Source organism: Schistocerca americana, chromosome 5 (genome assembly GCF_021461395.2).
Source record: "Schistocerca americana isolate TAMUIC-IGC-003095 chromosome 5, iqSchAmer2.1, whole genome shotgun sequence".
Taxonomy (NCBI): domain Eukaryota; kingdom Metazoa; phylum Arthropoda; class Insecta; order Orthoptera; family Acrididae; genus Schistocerca; species Schistocerca americana.
In genome coordinates this window covers 692,298,735-692,313,357 of record NC_060123.1, presented here as the reverse complement: position 1 = coordinate 692,313,357, position 14,623 = coordinate 692,298,735, and positions in this window count along the sequence as shown.

Here is a 14,623-nt window from a genome sequence, read left to right as displayed (position 1 = left end):
TGAGTCCAGTTTTAGATTCCGATGCTTCACTTCAGGTTTACTGTATCCCTTGGACCTCCTTATTGACGATGAAACACAGAAATTGCATCCGAATTTAATACAAAAGGCACAAAGCCGACTTAAGTACAAGAGGACTGACACTCTAACTTTCTATTATTTGAACCTCTCCTGTGAGTCCAGTTTTAGATTCCGATGCTTCACTTCAGGTTTACTGTATCCCTTGGACCTTCTTATTGACGAAGAAACATTGTAATTGCATCCGAATTTAATACAAAAGACACAATGCCAACTTAAGTAAAAGAGGACAGACACTCTAACTTTCTATGATTTGAACCTCTGCTGTGATTCCAGTTTTAGATTCCGATGCTTCACTTCAGGTTTACTGTATCCCTTGGACCTTCTTATTGACGATGAAACACAGAAATTGCATCCGAATTTAATACAAAAGACACAATGCCGACTTAAGTACAAGAGTACTGACACGCTAACTTTCTATGATTAGAACCCCTGCTGTGAGTCCTGTTTTAGATTCCGATGCTTCACTTCAGGTTTACTGTATCCCTTGGACCATCTTATTGACGACGAAACACAGAAATTGCATCCGAATTTAATACAAAAGGCACAATGCCGACTTAAGTACAAGAGGACTGACACTCTAGCTTTCTGTGGTTTGAACCTCTCCTGTGAGTCCAGTTTTAGATTTCGATGTTTCCCTTCAGGTTTACTGTATACCTTGGACCTTCTTATTGACGATGAAACACAGAAATTGCATCCAAATTTAACACAAAAGGTACAAAGCCGACTTAAGTACAAGAGGACTGACACTCTAACTTTCTATGATTTGAACCTCTCCTGTGAGTCCAGTTTTAGATTCCGATGCTTCACTTCAGGTTTACTGTATCCCTTGGACCTTCTTATTGACGATGAAACACAGAAATTGCATCCGAATTTAATACAAAAGGCACAATGTCGACTTATGGACAAGAGGACTGACACTCTAACTTTCTATTATTTGAACCACTCCTGTGAGTCCAGTTTTAGATTACAATGCTTCACTTCAGGTTTACTGTATACCTTGGACCTTATTATTGACGATGAAACACAGAAATTGCATCCGAATGTAATAAAAAAGGCACAATGCCGACATAAGTACAAGAGGACTGACACTCTAACTTTCTATGATTTGATCCTCTCCTGTGAGTCCAGTTTTAGATTCTGATGCTTCACTTCAGGTTTACTGTATCGCTTGGACCTTCTTATTGACGATGAAACACAGAAATTGCATCCGAATTTAATACAAAAGGCACAATGCCGACTTAAGTACAAGATGACTGACACTCTAACTTTCTATGATTTGACCCTCTCCTGTGAGTTCAGTTTTAGATTCCGCTGCTTCACTTCAGGTTTACTGTATCCCTTGGACCTTCTTATTGACGATGAAACATTAAAATTGCATCCGAAATTAATACAAAAGACACAATGCCAACTTAAGTACAAGGGGACAGACACTCTATTTTTCTATGATTTGAACCACTGCTGTGAGTCCAGTTTTAAATTCCGATGCTTCACTTCAGGTCTACTGTATCCCTTGGACCTTCTTATTGACGATGAAACACAGAAATTGCATCCGAATTTAATACAATTGGCACAATGCCGACTTAAGTACAATAGGACTGACACTCTAACATTCTATGATTTGAACCTCTCCTGTGAGTCCAGTCTTAGATTTCGATGCTTCACTCCAGGTTTACAGTATACCTTGGACCTTCTTATTGGCGATGAAACACAGAAATTGCATCCGAATTCAATACAAAAGGCACAATGCCGACTTAAGTACAAGAGGACTGACACTCTCACTTTCTGTGCTTTGAACCTCTCCTGTGAGTCCAGTTTTAGATTCAGATGCTTCACTTCAGGTTTACTGTATCCCTTGGACCTTCTTATTGACGATGAAACACAGAAATTGCATCCGAAATTAATACAAAGGCACAATGCCGACTTAAGTACAAGACAAATGACACTCTAACCTTCTATGATTTGAACCTCTGCTGTGATTCCAGTTTTAGATTCCGATGCTTCACTTCAGGTTTACTGTATCCCTTGGACCTTCTTGTTGACGATGAAACACAGAAATTGCATCCGAAATTAATACAAAAGGCAGAATGCCAACTTAAGTAACAGAGGACAGACACTCTAAATTTCTATGATTTGAACCTCTGCTGTGAGTCCAGTTTTAGATTCCGGTGCTTCACTTCAGGTTTACTGTATCCCTTGGACCTTCTTATTGACGATGAAACACAGGAATTGCATCCGAATTTAATACAAAAGATACAATGCCGACTTAAGTACAAGAGGATTGACACTCTAACTTTCTATGATTTGAACCTCTCCTGTGAGTTCAGTTTTAGATTCCGATGCTTCACTTCAGGTTTACTGTATCCCTTGGACCTTCTTATTGACGATGAAACACAGAAATTGCATCCGAATTTAATACAAAAGGCACAATGTCGACTTATGGACAAGAGGACTGACACTCTAACTTTCTATGATTTGAACCACTCCTGTGAGTCCAGTTTTAGATTACGATGCTTCACTTCAGGTTTACAGTATACCTTGGACCTTCGTATTGACGATGAAACACAATTACATTCGAATTTAATACAAAAGGCACAATACCGACTTAAGTACAAGAGGACTGACACTCTAGCTTTCTGTGATTTGAACCTCTCCTGTGAGTCCAGTTTTAGATACCGATGTTTCCCTTCAGGTTTACTGTATACCTTGGACCTTCTCATTGACGATGAAACACAGAAATTGCAACCAAATTTAACACAAAAGGCACAAAGCCGACTTAAGTACAAGAGGACTGACACTCTAACTTTCTATGATTTGAACCTCTCCTGTGAGTCCAGTTTTAGATTCCGATGCTTCACTTCAGGTTTACTGTATCCGTTGGACCTTCTTATTGACGATGAAACACAGAAATTGCATCCGAATTTAATACAAAAGGCACAATGTCGACTTATGGACAAGAGGACTGACACTCTAACTTTCTATGATTTGAACCACTCCTGTGAGTCCAGTTTTAGATTACGATGCTTCAATTCAGGTTTACTGTATCCCTTGGACCTTCTTATTGACGATGAAACATTAAAATTGCATCCGAAATTAATACAAAAGACACAATGCCAACTTAAGTACAAGAGGACTGACACTCTAACTTTCTCTGATTTGAACCGCTCCTGTGAGTCCAGTTTTGGATTCCGATGCTTCACTTCAGGTTTACTGTGTCCCTTGGACCTTCTTATTGACGATGAAACACAGATATTGCATCCGAATTTAATACAATTGGCACAATGCCGACTTAAGTAGAAGAGGACTGACACTCTACCTTTCTATCATTTGAACCTCTCCTGTGAGTCCAGTCTTAGATTCCGATGCTTCACTCCAGGTTTACAGTATACCTAGGACCTTCTTATTGACGTTGAAACACAGAAATTGCATCCGAATTTAAGACAAAAGGCACAATGCCGACTTAAGTACAAGAATACTGACACTCTAACTTTCTATGCTTTGAACCTCTCCTGTGAGTCCAGTTTTAGTCTCAGATGCTTCACTTCAGGTTTACTGTATCCCTTGGAATTCTTATTGACGATGAAACACAGAAATTGAATCCGAATTTAATACAAAATGCACAATGCCGACTTAAACACAAGAATACTGACACTCTAACTTTCTATGCTTTGAACCTCTCCTGTAAGTCCAGTTTTAGATTCAGATGCTTCTCTTCAGGTTTACTGTATCCCTTGGCCCTTCTTATTGACGATGAAAGACAGAAATTGCATCCGAATTTAGTACAAAAGGCACAATGCCGTCATAAGTATAAGAGGACTGACACTTTAACTTTCTATGATTTGAACCGCTCCTGTGAGTCCAGCTTTAGATTCGGATGCTTCATTTCAAGTTTACTGTATACCTTGTACTTTCTTCTTGACGATGAAACACAGAAATTGCATCCGAATGTAATACAAAAGGCACAATGCCGACTTAAGTACAAGAGGACTGACACTCTAACTTTCAACGATTTCAAACCTCTCCTGTGAGTCCAGTTTTAGATTCCGATGCCTAACTTCAGGTTTACTGTATCCCTTGGACCTTCTTATTGACGATGAAACACAGATATTGCATCCGAATTTAATACAATTGGCACAATGCCGACTTAAGTAGAAGAGGACTGACACTCTAACTTTCTATGATTTGAACCTCTCCTGTGAGTCCAGTCTTAGATTCCGATGCTTCACTCCAGGTTTACAGTATACCTTGGACCTTCTTATTGACGATGAAACTCAGAAATTGCATCCGAATTTAATACAAAAGGCACAATGCCGACTTAAGTACAAGAGGACTGACACTCTCACTTTCTATGCTTTGAACCTCTCCTGTGAGTCCAGTTTTAGATTCAGATGCTTCACTTCAGGTATACTGTATCCCTTGGACCTTCTTATTGACGATGAAACACAGAAATTGCATCCGAATTTAATACAAAGGCACAATGCCGACTTAGGTACAAGACAACTGACACTCTAACCTTCTATGATTTGAACCTCTGCTGTGAGTCCAGTTTTAGATTCCGATGCTTCACTTCAGGTTTACTGTATCCCTTGGACCTTCTTGTTGACGATGAAACACAGAAATTGCATCCGACATTAATACAAAAGACACAATGCCAACTTAAGTAAAAGAGGACAGACACTCTAAATTTCTATGATTTTAACCTCTCCTGTGAGTCCAGTTTTAGATTCCGATGCTTCACTTCAGGTTTACTGTATCCCTTGGACCTTCTTATTGACGATGAAACACAGGAATTGCATCCGAATTTAACACAAAAGATACAATGCCGACTTATGGACAAGAGGACTGACACTCTAACTTTCTATGATTTGAACCACTCCTGTGAGTCCAGTTTTAGATTACGATGCTTCACCTCAGATTTACTGTATACCTTGGACCTTCTTATTGACGATGAAACTCAGAAATTGCATCCGAATTTAATACAAAAGGCACAATGCCGACTTAAGTACAAGAGGACTAATAATATAACTTTCTATGATTTCAACCTCTCCTGTGAGTCCAGTTTTAGATTCCGATGCTTCACTTCAGGTTTACTGTATCCTTTGGACCTTCTTATTGACGATGAAACACAAAAATTGCATCCGAATTTAATACAAAAGGCACAATGCCGACTTATGTACAAGAGTACTGACACGCTAACTTTCTATGATTTGAACCTCTGCTGTGAGTCATGCTTTAGATTCCGATGCTTCACTTCAGGTTTACTGTATCCCTTGGACCATCTTATTGACGACGAAACACAGAAATTGCATCCGAATTTAATACAAAAGGCACAATGCCGACTTAAGTACAAGAGGACTGACACTCTAGCTTTCTGTGATTTGAACCTCTCCTGTGAGTCCAGTTTTAGATACCGATGTTTCCCTTCAGGTTTACTGTATACCTTGGACCTTCCTATTGACGATGAAACACAGAAATTGCAACCAAATTTAACACAAAAGGCACAAAGCCGACTTAAGTACAAGAGGACTGACACTCTAACTTTCTATGATTTGAACCTCTCCTGTGAGTCCAGTTTTAGATTCCGATGCTTCACTTCAGGTTTACTGTATCCGTTGGACCTTCTTATTGACGATGAAACACAGAAATTGCATCCGAATTTAATACAAAAGGCACAATGTCGACTTATGGACAAGAGGACTGACACTCTAACTTTCTATGATTTGAACCACTCCTGTGAGTCCAGTTTTAGATTACGATGCTTCAATTCAGGTTTACTGTATCCCTTGGACCTTCTTATTGACGATGAAACATTAAAATTGCATCCGAAATTAATACAAAAGACACAATGCCAACTTAAGTACAAGAGGACTGACACTCTAACTTTCTATGATTTGAACCGCTCCTGTGAGTCCAGTTTTGGATTCCGATGCTTCACTTCAGGTTTACTGTATCCCTTGGACCTTCTTATTGACGATGAAACACAGATATTGCATCCGAATTTAATACAATTGGCACAATGCCGACTTAAGTAGAAGAGGACTGACACTCTACCTTTCTATCATTTGAACCTCTCCTGTGAGTCCAGTCCTAGATTCCGATGCTTCACTCCAGGTTTACAGTATACCTAGGACCTTCTTATTGACGTTGAAACACAGAAATTGCATCCGAATTTAAGACAAAAGGCACAATGCCGGCTTAAGTACAAGAATACTGACACTCTAACTTTCTATGCTTTGAACCTCTCCTGTGAGTCCAGTTTTAGTCTCAGATGCTTCACTTCAGGTTTACTGTATCCCTTAGAATTCTTATTGACGATGAAAGACAGAAATTGCATCCGAATTTAGTACAAAAGGCACAATGCCGTCATAAGTATAAGAGGACTGACACTCTAACTTTCTATGATTTGAACCGCTCCTGTGAGTCCAGTTTTAGATTCCGATGCTTCATTTCAAGTTTACTGTATACCTTGTACTTTCTTCTTGACGATGAAACACAGAAATTGCATCCGAATGTAATACAAAAGGCACAATGCCGACTTAAGTACAAGAGGACTGACACTCTAACTTTCAACGATTTCAACCTCTCCTGTGAGTCCAGTTTTAGATTCCGATGCCTAACTTCAGGTTTACTGTATCCCTTATACCTTCTTATTGACGATGAAACACAGAAATTGCATCCGAATTTAATACAAAAGGCACAATGCCGACTTAAGTACAAGTGGACTGACACTTTAACTTTCGGTGATTTGAACCCCTCCAGTGAGTCCAGTTTTGGATTCCGATGTTTCCCTTCAGGTTTACTGTATACCTTGGACCTTCATATTGACGATGAAACACAGAAATTGCATCCGAATTTAATATAAAAGGCACAATGCTGACTTAAGTACAAGAGGACTAACACTCTAACTCTCTATGATTTGATCCTCTAATGTGAGTCCAGTCTTAGATTCCGGTGCCTCACTTCAGGTTTACAGTATACCTTGGACCTTCTTATTGACGATGAAACGCAGAAATTGCATCCGAATTTAATACAAAAGGCACAATGCTGACTTAAGCACAAGAGGACTGACACTAAAACTTTCTATGATTTGAACCTCTGCTGTGGGTCCAGTCTTAGATTCCGATGCTTCACTTCAGGTTTACAGTATTCCTTGGACCTTCTTATTGACGATGAAACACAGAAATTGCATCCGAATTTAATACAAAAGGCACAATGCCGACTTAAGTACAAGAGGACTGACACTCTAGCTTTCTGTGATTGAACCTCTCCTGTGAGTCCAGTTTTATATTCCGATGCTTCACTTCAGGTTTACTGTATCCCTTGGGCCTTCTTATTGACGATGAAACACAAAAATTGCATCCGAATTTAATACAAAAGGCACAATGCCGACTTAAGTACAAGAGTACTGACACGCTAACTTTCTATGATTTGAACCTCTGCTGTGAGTCCTGTTTTAGATTCCGATGCTCTACTTCAGGTTTACTGTATCCCTTGGACCATCTTATTGACGACGAAACACAGAAATTGCATCCGAATTTAATACAAAAGGCACAATGCCGACTTAAGTACAAGAGGACTGACACTCTAGCTTTCTGTGATTTGAACCTCTCCTGTGAGTCCAGTTTTAGATTCCGATGTTTCCCTTCAGGCTTACTGTATACCTTGGACCTTCTTATTGACGATGAAACACAGAAATTGCAACCAAATTTAACACAAAAGGCACAAAGCCGACTTAAGCACAAGAGGACTGACACTCTAACTTTCTATGATTTGAACCTCTCCTGTGAGTCCAGTTTTAGATTCCGATGCTTCACTTCAGGTTTACTGTATCCCTTGGTACTTCTTATTGACGATGAAACACAGAAATTGCATCCGAATTTAATACAAAAGGCACAATGTCGACTTATGGACAAGAGGACTGACACTCTACCTTTCTATGATTTGAACCACTCCTGTGAGTCCAGTTTCAGATTACGATGCTTCACTTCAGGTTTACTGTATACCTTGGACCTTCTTATTGACGATGAAACACAGAAATTGGATCCGAATGTAATACAAAAGGCACAACGCCGACTTAAGTACAAGATGACTGACACTCTAACTTTCTGTGATTTGAACCTCTCCTGTGAGTTCAGTTTCAGATTCCGATGCTTCACTTCAGGTTTACTGTATCCCTTGGACCTTCTTATTGACGATGAAACATTAAAATTGCATCCGAAATTAATACAAAAGACACAATGCCAACTTAAGTACAAGAGGACAGACACTCTAACTTTCTATGATTTGAACCTCTGCTGTGAGTCCAGTTTTAAAATCCGATGCTTCACTTCAGGTCTACTGTATCCCTTGGACCTTCTTATTGACGATGAAACACAGAAATTGCGTCCGAATTTGATACAATTGGCACAATGCCGACTTAAGTACAAGAGGACTGACACACTAACATTCTATGATTTGAACCTCTCCTGTGAGTCCAGTCTTGGATTTCGATGCTTCACTCCAGGTTTACAGTATACCTTGGACCTTCTTATTGACGATGAAACACAGAAATTGCATCCGAATTAATACAAAAGGCAAAATGCCGACTTAAGTACAAGAGGACTGACACTCTCACTTTCTATGCTTTGAACCTCTCCTGTGAGTCCAGTTTTAGATTCAAATGCTTCACTTCAGGTTTACAGTATACCTTGGACCTTCGTATTGACGATGAAACACAATTACATTCGAATTTAATACAAAAGGCACAATGCCGACTTAAGTACAAGAGCACTAATAATATAACTTTCTATGATTTCAACCTCTCCTGTGACTCCAGTTTTAGATTCCGATGCTTCACTTCAGGCTTACTGTATCCCTTGGACCTTCTTATTGACGATGAAACATTAAAATTGCATCCGAAATTAATACAAAAGACACAATGCAAACTTAAGTACAAGAGGACTGACACTCTAACATTCTATGATTTGAACCTCTCCTGTGAGTCCAGTCTTGGATTTCGATGCTTCACTCCAGGTTTACAGTATACCTTGGACCTTCTTATTGACGATGAAACACAGAAATTGCATCCGAATTTAATACAAAAGGCACAATGCCGACTTAAGTACAAGAGGACTGACACTCTAGCTTTCTGTGATTGAACCTCTCCTGTGAGTCCAGTTTTATATTCCGATGGTTCACTTCAGGTTTACTGTATCCGTTGGACCTTCTTATTGACGATGAAACACAGGAATTGCATCCGAATTTAATACAAAAGATACAATGCCGACTTAAGTACAAGAGGATTGACACTCTAAATTTCTGTGATTTGAACCTTTCCTGTGAGTCCAGTCTTAGAGTCCGATGCTTCACTTCAGGTTTACAGTATATTTTGGACCTTCGTATTGACGATGAAACACAATTACATTCGAATTTAATACAAAAGGCACAATGCCGACTTAAGTACAAGAGGACTAATAATATAACTTTCTATGATTTCAACCTCTCCTGTGACTCCAGTTTTAGATTCCGATGTTTCCCTTCAGGTTTACTGTATACCTTGGACCTTCTTATTGACGATGAAACACAGAAATTGCAACCAAATTTAACACAAAAGGCACAAAGCCGACTTAAGCACAAGAGAACTGACACTCTACCTTTCTATGATTTGAACCACTCCTGTGAGTCCAGTTTCAGATTACGATGCTTCACTTCAGGTTTACTGTATACCTTGGACCTTCTTATTAACGATGAAACACAGAAATTGGATCCGAATGTAATACAAAAGGCACAATGCCGACTTAAGTACAAGAGGACTGACACTCTAACTCTCTATGATTTGAAGCTCTCCTGTGAGTCCAGTTTTAGATTCCGATGCTTCACTTCAGGTTTACTGTATCCCTTGGACCTTCTTATTGATGATGAAACACAGAAATTGCATCCGAATTTAATACAAAAGGCACAATGCCGACTTAAGTACAAGATGACCGACATTCTAACTTTCTATGATTTGAACCTCTCCTGTGAGTTCAGTTTCAGATTCCGATGCTTCACTTCAGGTTTACTGTATCCCTTGGACCTTCTTATTGACGATGAAACATTAAAATTGCATCCGAAATTAATACAAAAGACACAATGCCAACTTAAGTACAAGAGGACAGACACTCTAACTTTCTATGATTTGAACCTCTGCTGTGAGTCCAGTTTTAAATTCCGATGCTTCACTTCAGGTCTACTGTATCCCTCGGACCTTCTTATTGACGATGAAACACAGAAATTGCGTCCGAATTTAATACAATTGGCACAATGCCGAATTAAGTACAAGAGGACTGACACTCTAACATTCTATGATTGGAACCTCTCCTGTGAGTCCAGTCTTAGATTTCGATGCTCCACTCCAGGTTTACAGTATACCTTGGACCTTCTTACTGACGATGAAACACAGAAATTGCATCCGAATTAATACAAAAGGCAAAATGCCGACTTAAGTACAAGAGGACTGACACTCTCACTTTCTATGCTTTGAACCTCTCCTGTGAGTCCAGTTTTAGATTCAAATGCTTCACTTCAGGTTTACAGTATACCTTGGACCTTCGTATTGACGATGAAACACAATTACATTCGAATTTAATACAAAAGGCACAATGCCGACTTAAGTACAAGAGCACTAATAATATAACTTCCTATGATTTCAACCTCTCCTGTGACTCCAGTTTTAGATTCCGATGCTTCACTTCAGGTTTACTGTATCCCTTGGGCATTCTTATTGACGATGAAACACAAAAATTGCATCCGAATGTAATATAAAGCCACAATGCCGCCTTAAGTACAAGAGTACTGACACGCTAACTTTCTATGATTTGAACCTCTGCTGTGAGTCCTGTTTTAGATTCCGATGCTTCACTTCAGGTTTACTGTATCCCTTGGACCATCTTATTGACGACGAAACACAGAAATTGCATCCGAATTTAATACAAAAGGCACAATGCCGACTTAAGTAAAAGAGGACTGACACTCTAGCTTTCTGTGATTTGAACCTCTCCTGTGTGTCCAGTTTTAGATTCCGATGTTTCCCTTCAGGTTTACTGTATACCTTGGACCTTCTTATTGACGATGAAACACAGAAATTGCAACCAAATTTAACACAAAAGGCACAAAGCCGACTTAAGTACAAGAGGACTGACACTCTAACTTTCTATGATTTGAACCTCTCCTGTGAGTCCAGTTTTAGATTCCGATGCTTCACTTCAGGTTTACTGTATCCCTTGGACCTTCTTATTGACGATGAAACACAGAAATTGCATCCGAATTTAATACAAAAGGCACAATGTCGACTTATCGACAAGAGGACTGACACTCTAACTTTCTATGATTTGAACCACTCCTGTGAGTCCAGTTTTAGATTACGATGCTTCACTTCAGATTTACTGTATACCTTGGACCTTCTTATTGACGATGAAACACAGAAATTGCATCCGAATGTAATACAAAAGGCACAATGCCGACTTAAGTACAAGAGGACTGACACTCTAACGTTCTATGATTTGAACCTCTCCTGTGAATCCAGTTTTAGATTCCGATGCTTCACTTCAGGTTTACTGTATCCCTTGGACCTTCTTATTGACGATGAAACACAGAAATTGCATCCGAATTTAATACAAAAGGCACAATGCCGACTTAAGTACAAGATGACTGACACTCTAACTTTCTATGATCTGAACCTCTCCTGTGAGTTCAGTTTTAGATTCCGATGCTTCACTTCAGGTTTACTGTATCCCTTGGACCTTCTTATTGACGATGAAACACAGAAATTGCATCCGAATTTAATACAAAAGGCACAATGCCGACTTAAGTACAAGAGGACTGACACTCTCACTTTCTAAGCTTTGAACCTCTCCTGTGAGTCCAGTTTTAGATTCAGATGTTTCACTTCAGGTTTACTGTATCCCTTGGACCTTCTTATTGACGATGAAACACAGAAATTGCATCAGAATTTAATACAAAGGCACAATGCCGACCTAAGTACAAGACAACTGACACTCTAACTTTCTATGATTTGAACCTCTGCTGTGAGTCCAGTTTTAGACTCAGATGCTTCACTTCAGGTTTACTGTATCCCTTGGAATTCTTCTTGACGATGAAACACAGAAATTGAATCCGAATTTAATACAAAAGGCACAATGCCGACTTAAGTACAAGAGGACTGACACTCTAGCTTTCTGTGATTTGAACCTCTCCTGTGAGTCCAGTTTTAGATTCCGATGTTTCCCTTCAGGTTTACTGTATACCTTGGACCTTCATATTGACGATGAAACATTAAAATTGCATCCGAAATTAATACAAAAGACACAGTGCCAACTTAAGTACAAGAGGACAGACACTCTAACTTTCTATGATTTGAACCTCTCCTGTGAGTCCAGTTTTAAATTCCGATGCTTCACATCAGGTCTACTGTATCCATTGGACCTTCTTATTGACGATGAAACACAGAAATTGCGTCCGAATTTAATACAATAGGCACAATGCCGACTTAAGTACAAGAGGACTGACACTCTAACATTCTATGATTTGAACCTCTCCTGTGAGTCCAGTCTTAGATTTCGATGCTTCACTCCAGGTTTACAGTATACCTTGGACCTTCTTATTGACGATGAAACACAGAAATTGCATCCGAATTTAATACAAAAGGCAAAATGCCGACTTAAGTACAAGAGGACAGACACTCTCACTTTCTATGCTTTGAACCACTCCTGTGAGTCCAGTTTTAGATTCAAATGCTTCACTTCAGGTTTACAGTATACCTTGGACCTTCGTATTGACGATGAAACACAATTACATTCGAATTTAATACAAAAGGCACAAGGCCGACTTAAGTACAAGAGGACTAATAATATAACTTTCTATGATTTCAACCTCTCCTGTGACTCCAGTTTTAGATTCCGATGCTTCACTTCAGGTTTACTGTATCCCTTGGGCATTCTTATTGACGATGAAACACAAAAATTGCATCCGAATGTAATATAAAGGCACAATGCCGACTTAAGTACAAGAGTACTGACACGCTAACTTTCTATGATTTGAACCTCTGCTGTGAGTCCTGTTTTAGATTCCGATGCTTCACTTCAGGTTTACTGTATCCCTTGGACCATCTTATTGACGACGAAACACAGAAATTGCATCCGAATTTAATACAAAAGGCACAATGTCGACTTATGGACAAGAGGACTGACACTCTAACTTTCTATGATTTGAACCACTCCTGTGAGTCCAGTTTTAGATTACGATGCTTCACTTCAGGTTTACTGTATCCCTTGGACTATCTTATTGACGATGAAACACACATATAGTATCCGAATTTAATACAAAAGGCACAATGCCGACTTAAGTACAAGATAACTGACACTCTAACTTTCTATGATTTGAACCTCTCCTGTGAGTTCAGTTTTAAATTCCGATGTTTCACTTCAGGTTTACTGTATCCCTTGGACCTTCTTATTGACGATGAAACATTAAAATTGCATCCGAAATTAATACAAAAGACACAATGCCAACTTAAGTACAAGAGGACTGACACTCTAACTTTCTATGATTTGAGCCTCTGCTGTGAGTCCAGTTTTAAATTCCGATGCTTCACTTCAGGTCTACTGTATCCCTTGGACCTTCTTATTGACGATGAAACACAGAAATTGCATCCGAATTTAATACAATTGGCACAATGCCGACTTAAGTACAAGAGGATTGACACTCTAACATTCTATGATTTGAACCTCTCCTGTGAGTCCAGTCTTAGATTTCGATGCTTCACTCCAGGTTTACAGTATACCTTGGACCTTCTTATTGACGATGAAACACAGAAATTGCATCCGAATTTAATACAAAAGGCCCAATGCCGAATTAAGTACAAGAATACTGACACTCTAACTTTCTATGCTTTGAACCTCTCCTCTGAGTCCAGTTTTAGACTCAGATGCTTCACTTCAGGTTTACTGTATCCCTTGGAATTCTTCTTGACGATGAAACACAGAAATTGAATCCGAATTTAATACAAAAGGCACAATGCTGACTTAAGTACAAGAATACTGACACTCTAACTTTCTATGCTTTGAACCTCTCCTGTAAGTCCAGTTTTAGATTCAGTTGCTTCACTTCAGGTTTACTGTATCCCTTGGCCCTTCCTATTGACGATGAAACACAGAAATTGCATCCGAATTTAATACAAATGGCACAATGCCGACTTATGTACAAGATGACTGACACTCTAACTTTCTATGATTTGAACCTCTCCTGTGAGTTCAGTTTTATATTCCGATGCTTCACTTCAGGTTTACTGTATCCCTTGGACCATCTTATTGACGACGAAACACAGAAATTGCATCCGAATTTAATACAAAAGGCACAATGCCGACTTAAGTACAAGAGGACTGACACTCTAGCTTTCTGTGATTTGAACCTCTCCTGTGAGTCCAGTTTTAGATTCCGATGTTTCCCTTCAGGTTTACTGTATACCTTGGACCTTCTTATTGACGATGAAACACAGACATTGCATCCGAATGTAATACAAAAGGTACAATTT